This window comes from Lagenorhynchus albirostris, chromosome 2 (assembly GCF_949774975.1).
Source record: "Lagenorhynchus albirostris chromosome 2, mLagAlb1.1, whole genome shotgun sequence".
Lineage (NCBI taxonomy): Eukaryota > Metazoa > Chordata > Mammalia > Artiodactyla > Delphinidae > Lagenorhynchus > Lagenorhynchus albirostris.
In genome coordinates this window covers 155,757,284-155,767,826 of record NC_083096.1, presented here as the reverse complement: position 1 = coordinate 155,767,826, position 10,543 = coordinate 155,757,284, and positions in this window count along the sequence as shown.

Genomic DNA, 10,543 nt, shown 5'->3' with positions numbered 1-10,543 from the left:
TTGCGGCGCGGCTGCTCACCTCGCCCGCCTCGCCTCCCGCGACTTCCAGCGGGCACGGAGCTCTCCTCTGCGCTCCTCCCTGGCCCGCCTCGTTTTCCCTCTTCACCCTTTAGTCCGCCCAGCGCAACTCCGTCGACCTCCGCCGCCCTGAGAGACCGTCGGGCGCGGGCAGAGTCGGACTGGCCCCGACTTCACGCCTCTCACGGGCTCTCCTCCCGGGCGCCGCGGCCCAGGTGAGTACCTCGCGGGTGGCTCGGGGCCGGAACGGCCGGCGGCAGCGATGCTGTGGGGAGACGGGAGCTCCTGTAACCAGGCCGATTCCAAGGTTCCTGAGTGAGAGGATCTCGAGGTGGAGACCGTGGCTCCGGGAAAGCACCGCGGACAGGAATGGTGGACACACTGGGCCCACGGGTATCTGACCCACGCCGCCGCCTCGCTCCTTCTCCTTCCTGCCTGCCCGGCTCATTGGCCTGGGTCATGGCGGGGTCACGCCCCGCGGAAACTTGCTCTAGGTGAGGAGTGGCGTGGACATGGGGAAGGGCGCTGGTGCCTCAGAAATCCGGCGTGCAGGCTGGGAGCTGTCCAGCCTTGCAGGAAGCCCTGGGCTGGAGTTTAACCCACTTGCCTGGGGCTGCTGAAAAGGGAACTGGGACTGAAGAGGTCTTGTTGGAAAGGTGCGGCATGCAGTGGCTTACCTACTCATCCCCCAGGTCTTTGAGGACTCCCCGAAGGATCCTGAGTGGACTTGGGCCCCAGCATCAGCTCTTCTGTGCCACGCTGGCTGGAGGATGAGTGGAATGAGCTGTAGCCTCCACGTCTTCCCCACGCTGAGGCTTGGCTCTCGGGGAGTCTTCCAGCTGCCAGTTCACCTCTTTTCTATCCCTGATCTTGCCTCCAATGGATTCATAGATTCCAGGGCCCCGGGGGTCCCAGATCGGAGGACCGAGCTGGGGGCCCAGCTAGGGCCCTACTGGCAAGTCAGGACTGTGGAATAAAGCCTCAGTGTGTGAAGAAGGGTGATGGGGGGGCTCAGGGGGCAGCCGCAGTGGGGGTGACTGGGGCAGAGTCGACAGTGACAAGGGTCATCCTTGGGCACAGACTGTGCTCATCCAGGCCCTAAACGCCCTAGGACCAGCCTCTGGCTAACCCCCAAGGGATGGGGTGGCCACTGGCCACTGTCCTGAGCAGAGTCCTTAGGTACCACTCCCACTGCAAGAGCTGTGATGGAGCCCTGTGTCTGAACCTAGCTAGGGGTGCTGGGCTTTCCTGGACTCTGGCCCAGGAAGTGGTCACCTTGAGGCAGCCCAGGACTTCCTGGTCCACTCGCCTTCCTGGTCTCTCTCCCAGGCTCAGGAGGTAGGACCACGGCTGGGAATCCTGTAGTGAAGTCCCCTCTCACGCCAGCCCTAACCAGACCTGCGTGACATTGAAGCTTGGGCTTCCAACCTGGACCTGCTACTGTCTTCCTGGGCAAGAATAACTCTGGCCCAGTCTTCTAGGGCTTGGTTCTTCTACCTGTAAATTGGGAATAACAGTACCATAAGTAGCACACCTGTCTCACTAAGGTAAGTTAGAGGGTGGTACAAGACAACGTGAGTGAAAAGGGCTCAGAAAGGACTTTTCACTCTCGTTGTTTCTATTGTTAGTGCCCAGTGAAAGAACAGGTTACTCCCCCTCTCTAACTCAATCTCAGCTTGCTCATCTGTGGAGTGGGGTTCTGGAGGTTTGGGTCAGGTGACCTCTCTGGTAAACTCCCTTCCAGCTCTGATGGTCTGTGAGTCTATGAACCTGTCTCAGTTTCTGTCAGAGGAAGGGAAATGTCTGGACAGTGGACAGGCGTTGTTTGGAACGGTCATCATGAGCAATGGGTGCTTTACCAAATGCTTTTCATTCATCACGTTACCTGCCGCTCTCAGCCCCGAGAGTGAGCGCTGGGATTGTTCTCCCATTGCACAGCTGAGGGAACTGAGGCTCGTCCGAGGGCCGAGAATGTGTGGAGGTCCCACTCCCCGTCATCCTCCCTGTGGCGGTGGGATGGGGAGGGTGTGGAGGCAGCGGCTTTGGCCGTCACAGCAGAGAGAGCTCACAGAGAGCTGTCTGGTCAGCTGGCTCTCTTGGAGCTGAGTTCCCCAGGCCTGTGCTGAATTGAGGGGTGGCTGCGGCAAAGCCAGGCTCCTAGGTTGCCAGCTGGTCAGCTAGCAAATCTCAGCCCCAATCCCATTACCCCCCTTCAGTACCCTTGCCCTTTGCTTTGCCTGTTGGAGCCTCAGTTTCTTTATCTTAAAATGAGGACAGTAATGCCTGCTTCTCAGGTTTGCTCTGAAGCTGCAAGGATGAAACAAAGCATGTAATTTAGATGCCCCCTTTTAATATGAGATGCTGCTCTGGGGTGAACAACAGTGTGAACTAGGAAAGGATAACTTTCCTTTCTCTGCTTTGGAAGTTTTAGATCTCCTACAGTAATATGGGTTTGGTCTTGAGTCCCAATTTTCTTATATTTGAGAGTTAAGTTTCCCCTAGGAAGTCTCGACATCTCCTTTGCTCTTGCCCCTAGAGATTCTGGGTGGGACACTGGGGGCTATGACATGGCCATTGGCAAGACACCTGTTACAGAGCATCTCCTCTCTCCAGGAGCCCTACCCTCATAGACCACAGAGAAAACCCAGAACACGGAAGTCAGACAGCCAGCTGACCAATGCAGACACAGAATGGTTTAGGCATATGAACAGATGTGCATTCACACACACACACACACAAATGCATAGCCCGCAGATACACACATGAAATTTAGCCTGGAGACAAACATTCAGATTCGTAATAGGAACACATGGACTCCCATCATTAGGTTGGATATTCAGAGTCACACAGATCAACACACAATGATAAACACAGGCATGCGTCTCAACAGGAACATGCGCAGAACCCACGCAGAGGCTGTAGTCGGCTCAGGTGGGCATTCCCTCAGCAACATAGACATAGAGGGGACCTGCGGGCCCTTCGGGTGACAAGCATGGAGGCTCTCAGCTGGCACGGCAGTTCACACAGATGGGCACACCCTCGTGTGTTCACAAACATGAGCACACACTCTCCCACCCAGTGCACAGATACAAAGAGGCCCACCCCACGCATCACACAGACACCTACATGCTGTAGGAACTAACCCATCTGCACAGCGGATCAGAAAGCAGAGGAAGGGGCTGTACCCAGCCCTGAGTTTAGTCCATGCGAGTCAGTGGCCCCACTCATTCGAAGGAAGCAGGAAAGCCCTTTCTTGTCATATATTTTTTTTCACTCTCCTTGTCTGCGGAGGACAGCTCCCAGCCAGGCCGCCGCCAGTCTCAGAGGCTCCCCGGCCTCCCTCCCCAGCAGGGGCCCCTGCCCAGACTGCCCCCAGGCCAGGAGCTGCCCGGGCTTTCCCAGAGTGGCAAGACCTCCTCCAGGCTCTGGAGTGTGACCGAGCGCCTGCTCATTTGACACAGGTCACCGAGCCTCCGGCAGATGGGGCCCTCGCTGTGGGGGATCTCTGAGCTGGAGGGGCTGCAGGGGGAGGCTCTGTGGGGCTGAACTGCAGCTACACAAGCCCCACATTCTCTGTGCAAAGTCTCAAGTCACAGACACAAACCCCTGCCATCTACATTCACACTCCCGCCTGAGAAGTTCAGCTGCAGCCTCTAGAGTCTGACCACACTCGCCATCAGCTGCACCACAGCCACACATGCGCTGTAATATTCCAGACGCACATCCCAGACAGGCGAGCCTACACAGTGGCTCACTGAACGAGATTTGGGAGGAAGAGGAGGCAGCTGGTTCTGGCTGCTTTCCCGCTTTGGACTCTGGGCCCCTGCTGCTGTGTCTTGTGTGTGGGGCAGTGGGTCCTTGGAGTCCAGGGCAGCACTGAGAGATGCAGCCACAGACCCAAGGCTTTTTCAGTGTTGCGGGAAGACGGGCTCCAAGACACTCCACCTGGATTCCTCGCAAGTCAGGAGTGCTGAGCGGCGCTAAAGAGAGGAGAGATCGGGCCCGTGGGGAGGGCTGCTAGAGGAGCTTGTGTCCTAGGATGCCCTCCTGTGTGCGTGGGCTTGAAGTCTTTGTCTGAGGCAGGCTGGGCTGGAAGGGGGGCGGGATGCGGGCAGCACTCAGCCCACTTCCTTTCCCTTCTGCCAGTCTTTTTATGCCCCAGATCCTGTGTTTTCAGAGTGTCAAGGGTCCTGGCTTCCATCTTGACTCAGACTCAGGCCTGCTGGATGATACTGGACCAGTCTCAGCCTCCTGACCTCTGTGAGCCTCAGTGTTCTCATCTGTAAGCTGGGCAGGATGGTCTCTGCTGGGTTCTTGTGAAGGCGGGATGAGATCACTGCCCCGGTGGAAACTCGGAAAGGGGAAGCATGGCTTGGTTTTCCTCCCTGGCTGCTAGGGGTGAGTAAGAGGCTGTGTGAGTAAGAACAGAACCTGCCTGTTCCCCCAACCAGTTCTTGCTGAGCGGTGTCAGGAGTGACCACGCCCATAACCTGCTTGTTCTGGGCTGGAACGTGTTTTTGACTGGAAGAGTCTGTCAGGGTCCTGGCTGCTGCAGATTCCAGCCTGGGTAGGCGCATCCACTCCCTCTGTGCAGGTTGGTACCAGCTAGACAGATTCATAGCGCTCACCACCATCCAGAGAGCTCTCCCACAAGGGATGTGATCACTATTCTGAGCTCTCAGTCCCCCACCTCTCTCCCTCTAAGCTCAGCCATTCTAGGTGTCCTACCTCTTTTGTCCTTCCAGTGCTCAAAAGAGCCTAGCATAGAAGAGCAGAGAGGTAGGAGAGGCATGGCTGCCTTTGGCAGAGGAGAAAGAAGCAGTCTCATTTAATTTAAGGTTCTCTATCTCTCAGACTTGGGGAAGGGAAGGAAGGATGAAAGGTGGAATATCTCTTAGGGATGAACCTTCCCTTGTATTTTTGCGCCTGCCTCGGCCCCCTAGGTCTATGTGTGGTGTGGGGATCCTCCCAGTGCATCAGTAGAATATTCAGATTAGGGGTGGTCAATTGCTCTTGAAATTTACTTTCATTTTTAGCAGAATGGCAGCCTCTGAGCTGGTGCTAATGCCCACGATCCGGTTATGCAGAACACGCTCTCTGCAAATCGGTAAATCATTAGCGGGGATTAATCACTCTGAAAGGCTGGGGCTGGGTTTGAGTTTCTCTCTCTCTCTTTTTTTTTAAACACACTTTTTATCTGGATGGCTGCAAAATTCAACACCACAGGGTGGGGTGGGAGCAGCAGTGATGATTTAAGTTCTTGTCACCATTGTTAGACGAGGGAGGTGCCTTCCTGGGCCTGGTGTTGACTCTGGCCCGACCGAGGGTGGCGGGTAGACAGCTCAGGTAGCGGGGAAGGGAGGGAGGGGGGTTCCCTTGTGTTTGTGTGCATCAGTGTTTTCAATAGTGTGTTGGGGGCTTGGTGTGCTTGTAGCTTGCTTGCGTGAATTCCTGTTCGTACTTTACAGATGCCCAGAAGGATTTCAGCGCTTGTGTTTGGGTGCTTGTGCTTGGTTAATATGTGTGCATTAGTGTTTGTAATCGTATCAGACAGTGCTTCCCTTTAAGAGTGGTTTTAAAGACCACACCTCACCTTCCTCAGCCTCCAGGAAGCTCTGGAGGGGGAGTAGGCAGAGCTGGAGGGAGGTCCCAACTTCACCTGTGGGCGGGGGCATGGCTCATGGATTATTTACATATTCATGAGCTGCTGTCTCTTGGAACTCCCCTCTGGAAGAGACTAGCATGAGGCCCCTTATGGCAGATGGGGAGATGGGGAGGCCAGGCTCTCACCGTAACGCCTCTCACTCTGCCACCCCAGGTCTAGTGGCTGTCCCTCCCCCACCCATGGACCGGGAAAACCCAGGGTTCTGAACCCCAACTTCTGCAAAGCTGCAGTACACACAACTCTAGTTTCTGATGGGAGCTGTGTGGCGGTGATGGGAAAGCTCTTTTTCCTTTCTGGTCCATGACGTCCCTATGGCGGCTCTTGGGGAAAGAAGGTCATTCTTCCAGCTAGGACCAAGCTGATGAATGGGATTCACTCCCACTTAATGTCCACACCAGGCCGGCCTCCCAATCCCGTCTTTCTCCCTAGTTTAGTGCAGCCCAGCTTTGGAGCAACAATTATTTTCAAATGACCCAGTAATGACATTCCTGGGGTATTGGTCAAGGTACATGAGTATGCAGATGAGGTCACAGGACTTCTCCCCTCCAGTTCCAGAGGGTGGGGTTTGAGGTAAGACTAAGTGGGCCTGGTCTTTGCATCAGCTTTGATCCCCCTAGTCCCCTTTCTCCATACAGAGTCAGCTTGGGTAGCCTGGGCACCACTACCTACCACGCCACAGATGGCGCAGATGCCCTGTACTTCTGTTCATGTACCTCATTCATCCCCCAACTGTATGTGCCTCCCCCTCCCCTCTGTGCAGCAGGCTAGCCTGGAGTCGAGGGAAAGACAGAATGATATAGCTCTTTGGCTGTTACAAGTTGGGAGGGTCAGGAGAGAGTTGACTGGGCTCAATGCTGGCATTCCTCGGCTTTCTTGAGAGTAGCAGGTGGAGGGCGGAAGTGGCAAAGGAGGATTTAGGAATTATATTTTCCCAGGGACCTCTTAGCATCTTTATATATCTCTGGTGTCAGACATCTGTCTGAGCTTAGGGTAGCATCTGTCTGGGCTGGAGACAACATCTGTTTGAGGCTGGGACACCTGGCTGAGCCCAGAATATTATCTGGCCCCAGGACAGCTTTTGTCTGGGCCCAGGACATGTGTCTGAACCTGGCATGGCATCTGTCTGGGCCTGGTGCAACATCTTCCTAGCCTGGGGGCAATGTCTGTTTGAGCTCTGGACATCTGTCCGACCTGGGGATGTCTGCTGAGCCCAGAACAATACCTGTCTGAGCCTGGGGGTGGACTTGTCATGGCAGATAAAATCACCCTCGAGTCTCAGCTTTGGTTTGTGGCTGAGAACAGAGTACATGCCAGACTCACGTCCCTGCTCTCATTTCTACCAGGGAAGGGCTCTTCTGTAGAGTGCCTCAGTTTACCTCCTTCTGTAGGCCCATTGGCCTGCTTGCTCTGGACACCTCAAGGGACAGCCAAAGCCTACATCCCAGGGACTCCAGGAAAGCGAAGTTAAAAGAATAAGGGAGTGGATAGGTTATAAAATCTAAGACTGGTCTAGGACCGTTCTTCCTTCCTCCCGTCCCTTCGTTGAACCAAATCAGAGTGCTCCCCCAAGATACAACTCGGACATGTCACTTGCCTCCTGAGAAGCCTTCCCTTGCTCCCAATTGTATATATTATCAGGCCCAAAATCCCCTCTGGTCCTGCCCCTGCCTCTGCTCTGAACCAGCAGCACGGAGCTTCTTTCCCACAAACACACTGGGACCTAATGATTCCCTACCTTTGTGCACTCAGCTCCCTCTCCTTGGAATGTCTTTCTCTCCCGCACCCCTCCACCCCCATCCTCCCATCACATCCTTCAAGTCCTAGTTCAAGGGTTACCCACTCTGGGAATTTTTTTTACTCCTTCTCTAGACTAAGCCACGACCTCTGCCCTGCTTCCACAATGTATTGTGAAGACCACCTCCGTGTTAGCATTTGTGGGCCTGCACTGTCATTGCCCTTTGTATATCTGTCTCTCCCATGGGACTGTGCGCTCCTGGGGGTAGCTGGCTCTGGTTCATCTTTGTCTCCCCAGCACCCAGCCCAATTCCTGGTCTATGGTGGTACCAGTAAGAAAGGCCTGTTGGATGATCACATGGCTGTTACCTCTGTCATCTCATTTCCATCTCATTTCATTCTCTGTCTGCAACCAGGATGAAGACATATAGGATCCAAAGATTTGGTACATATGCTCCTGACAGGAGCAGGAAAGAGAAGTGATGCTCGGAGAGCAGTGACGAATCCAGACCTAATGGCCTCTCTGTGGGCTCCGGGGATGGGACCACATCTAAGAAAGAAGACCTTTACCTGGGTCCAGGCCCATTCCCTGAGGGCAGGTGGGAGAATGGAGACCTGGCCTAGCTTGTTGGAGAAGTTTCAGAGTTCCTGGGCTTACTGGTCCTGCCAGAGAGGAAAAGTCACATAAGGTGTTGTTAATATAAACACCGTGCCCAGAGCAAACTGCTCTCCCTGGCCAGGTTCTGAGGAGAGCATCTGGGGACAGAGGCTGAGTAGGGAGGGGTGCAGAACGGTGAGGAGGTGGCTGAGAAGTGGAGGCTCCCAGGGCATGGTCTCTGCCTTGGTGGCTTTTATTCCACCAAATAGAAATAGCTTTCTTGTTCTTGCTGCTGCTGAAAGCCATACAAGCTCATTTGTCAAATTCTTTGCCTCAGAAATATCTGAAACAGAAAGTGGAAGTCCTCTGTTCATCTCTCTTCCTCCCCTCTCTTAACTACTCCTATTGGCGCTATCTTTCCAGAACTTGTTTGCACGAGCACACACTATTTAATAAAATGGCTAAGATTTATTGAGCGCTTACTGTGTGCAAGAATTGTGCTAAGTGCTTCTACCTGGGTTTCCACATTGCATCCTCACCAAAACACTATGAATTAGGTGCAACTCTGATTCTCATTTTACAAATGAAGAAACTGAGAGATATTAATGATAATAGCCCACGTACATTGGGTGCTTGCTAGGTAGGTGCCAGGTACCATTCTAAGTACTTTGCCTGTTATCTCATTGAATGCCCATAGTATGTATAATGCCTGGCATGTACTAGGCAATCAATAAACAGGGGTTGATGCTTCCAGCTTGAAAGTTCGAGAATCTCAGATGAGACATCTAGGATCATTCAGTGGACCGCTAAAGGGGAGGGCTCTTGTGCCAAACCTCCTGAGCTGCAGGCAGCATCCCTGGTGCCTGGAGATGCTGACTCAGCAGTGAAAGATGTAAATTCCTACCTTGGTTTGCATATGATTTACACATATTTATTTATGAATGTCTTTGATTAATGTCAAAGCGCCTCGGTGATTTTTCTGCCAGGCTTCAGGGCCCTGCAGAGGGCACGGTTAGTGTGGACCGGCTGCAGGCTCTGAGTGTGCATGCGTGGGGGGCTGCTGGATGGGGTGACAGTGACAGCTGTGGAGAGGTGGATGGCAGCTGGGGAGTTGAGTGGGCAGACTGGAGCTTGGGATTCTGGAATGGGTGATTTGGGCAGCTGGTCTGAGTGGAGGCTGTTTGTCCGCATAAGGCAGGGTACAGCTAAGGGGCTGGGGCAGGGTCAGGCACTGGGGTGCGTGACTTGTGGGTCTCTAGACAAGCCAGGGTGACAGTCAGGCTTTCTAGGTAGGAACTCAGGCCCTAGGAGCCCAAGGACAGGATCTGGGGTTCAGATTAGGACACCCGGTCTAGCCTGGTGAGGGCTTCTAAAACAAGGAGGCTCGGAGGCAGGAAGGGCCCTCCCTCCAGAGGTGTTCCCCCTGGCGCTGCCCAGGGTGGGGATCCCCTGCTTGGATGCTCTGGGGCAGGGAGTGCTCTCTGCAATCAAGGCCTTGGGAGAATCTGCTAATTAGTAGGAGTAGTCTGTGTACCAGCTGTGCCCAGCCCTGTGCCTGGCACCGTCGGGAAGACCAGTCCCAGCCTGCAAACCTTGGCAGGGAAGCCGGTGAGATAAGGCAGGAAGGGCAGGGCCCCGACCTTGATTGAAGGTTGCAGGCACTTTTATCCATTATCTCCTTTGATTGTCAGCAGGATCAAAGGCAGTGGCTGTCTTATCTCCTCATTACAGAGGAGGAAGCAGAGACTCAGAGAGCTGCAGTGACTTGCCCAAGGTCACACTGTGAGTGGAGGAGCTCAGATTTGAACCCAGCTCTGTTTCATTCTACAGCCTGAGCACTTAGCCAGTTTATTCTACTTCAGCCGGGTATAAAATGAGGATCACACCTACCTTGCTTAATTGTTGTGAGGGTTAGTTGAGATCAAGTGTGTAGGGAGGGTAGCACAGTGGCTGGCACACAGTAAGTGCTCAATAAAAAAATTTTTTTTTCCTTAAGTGATAGAGCTAGGATCTTTTTTATTTTTATTTTTTTTTTTAGAACTAGGATCTTAAATCACGTTCCAGTAGACTCTACTGTTTGCATGGTACCGTGGTTCTTGCCAAGGTTGGTTGGGAGGGGGGTGGTTGGGGACAGAGCATGACCTCCTCTGTGGGTTGGGTGAGCCCTTGTCATGCATGGGCACTAATGGCCATCAGCATATGGGAGGGGCCACCTGCCAGGCCAGAGCCCCTGTCTACTCTAGGCCTAACTCTGGGTAGGGTGGGGACACTGAAGTTGTCTAGTTAGAATTGCCTGGATTTGTGTGTGTGTGTCTGTACGTACTTGGTGAGGGTCCTTGACTGGGAAAGGAGAGACAACTTTGGGAGCTCTATTAGCAGGCAGTGGTCAGGGCCCGTTCTCATTTTCAGTGGCAGAGATGAATCAAGTGAGGGAGGGAACCCTCATGTGAGGATATGAGGGAAATCACTCCTGGCAGGGGGAATAGCAAGTGCAAAGGCCCTCGGGTTAGAATGGGCTTAATGTGTAC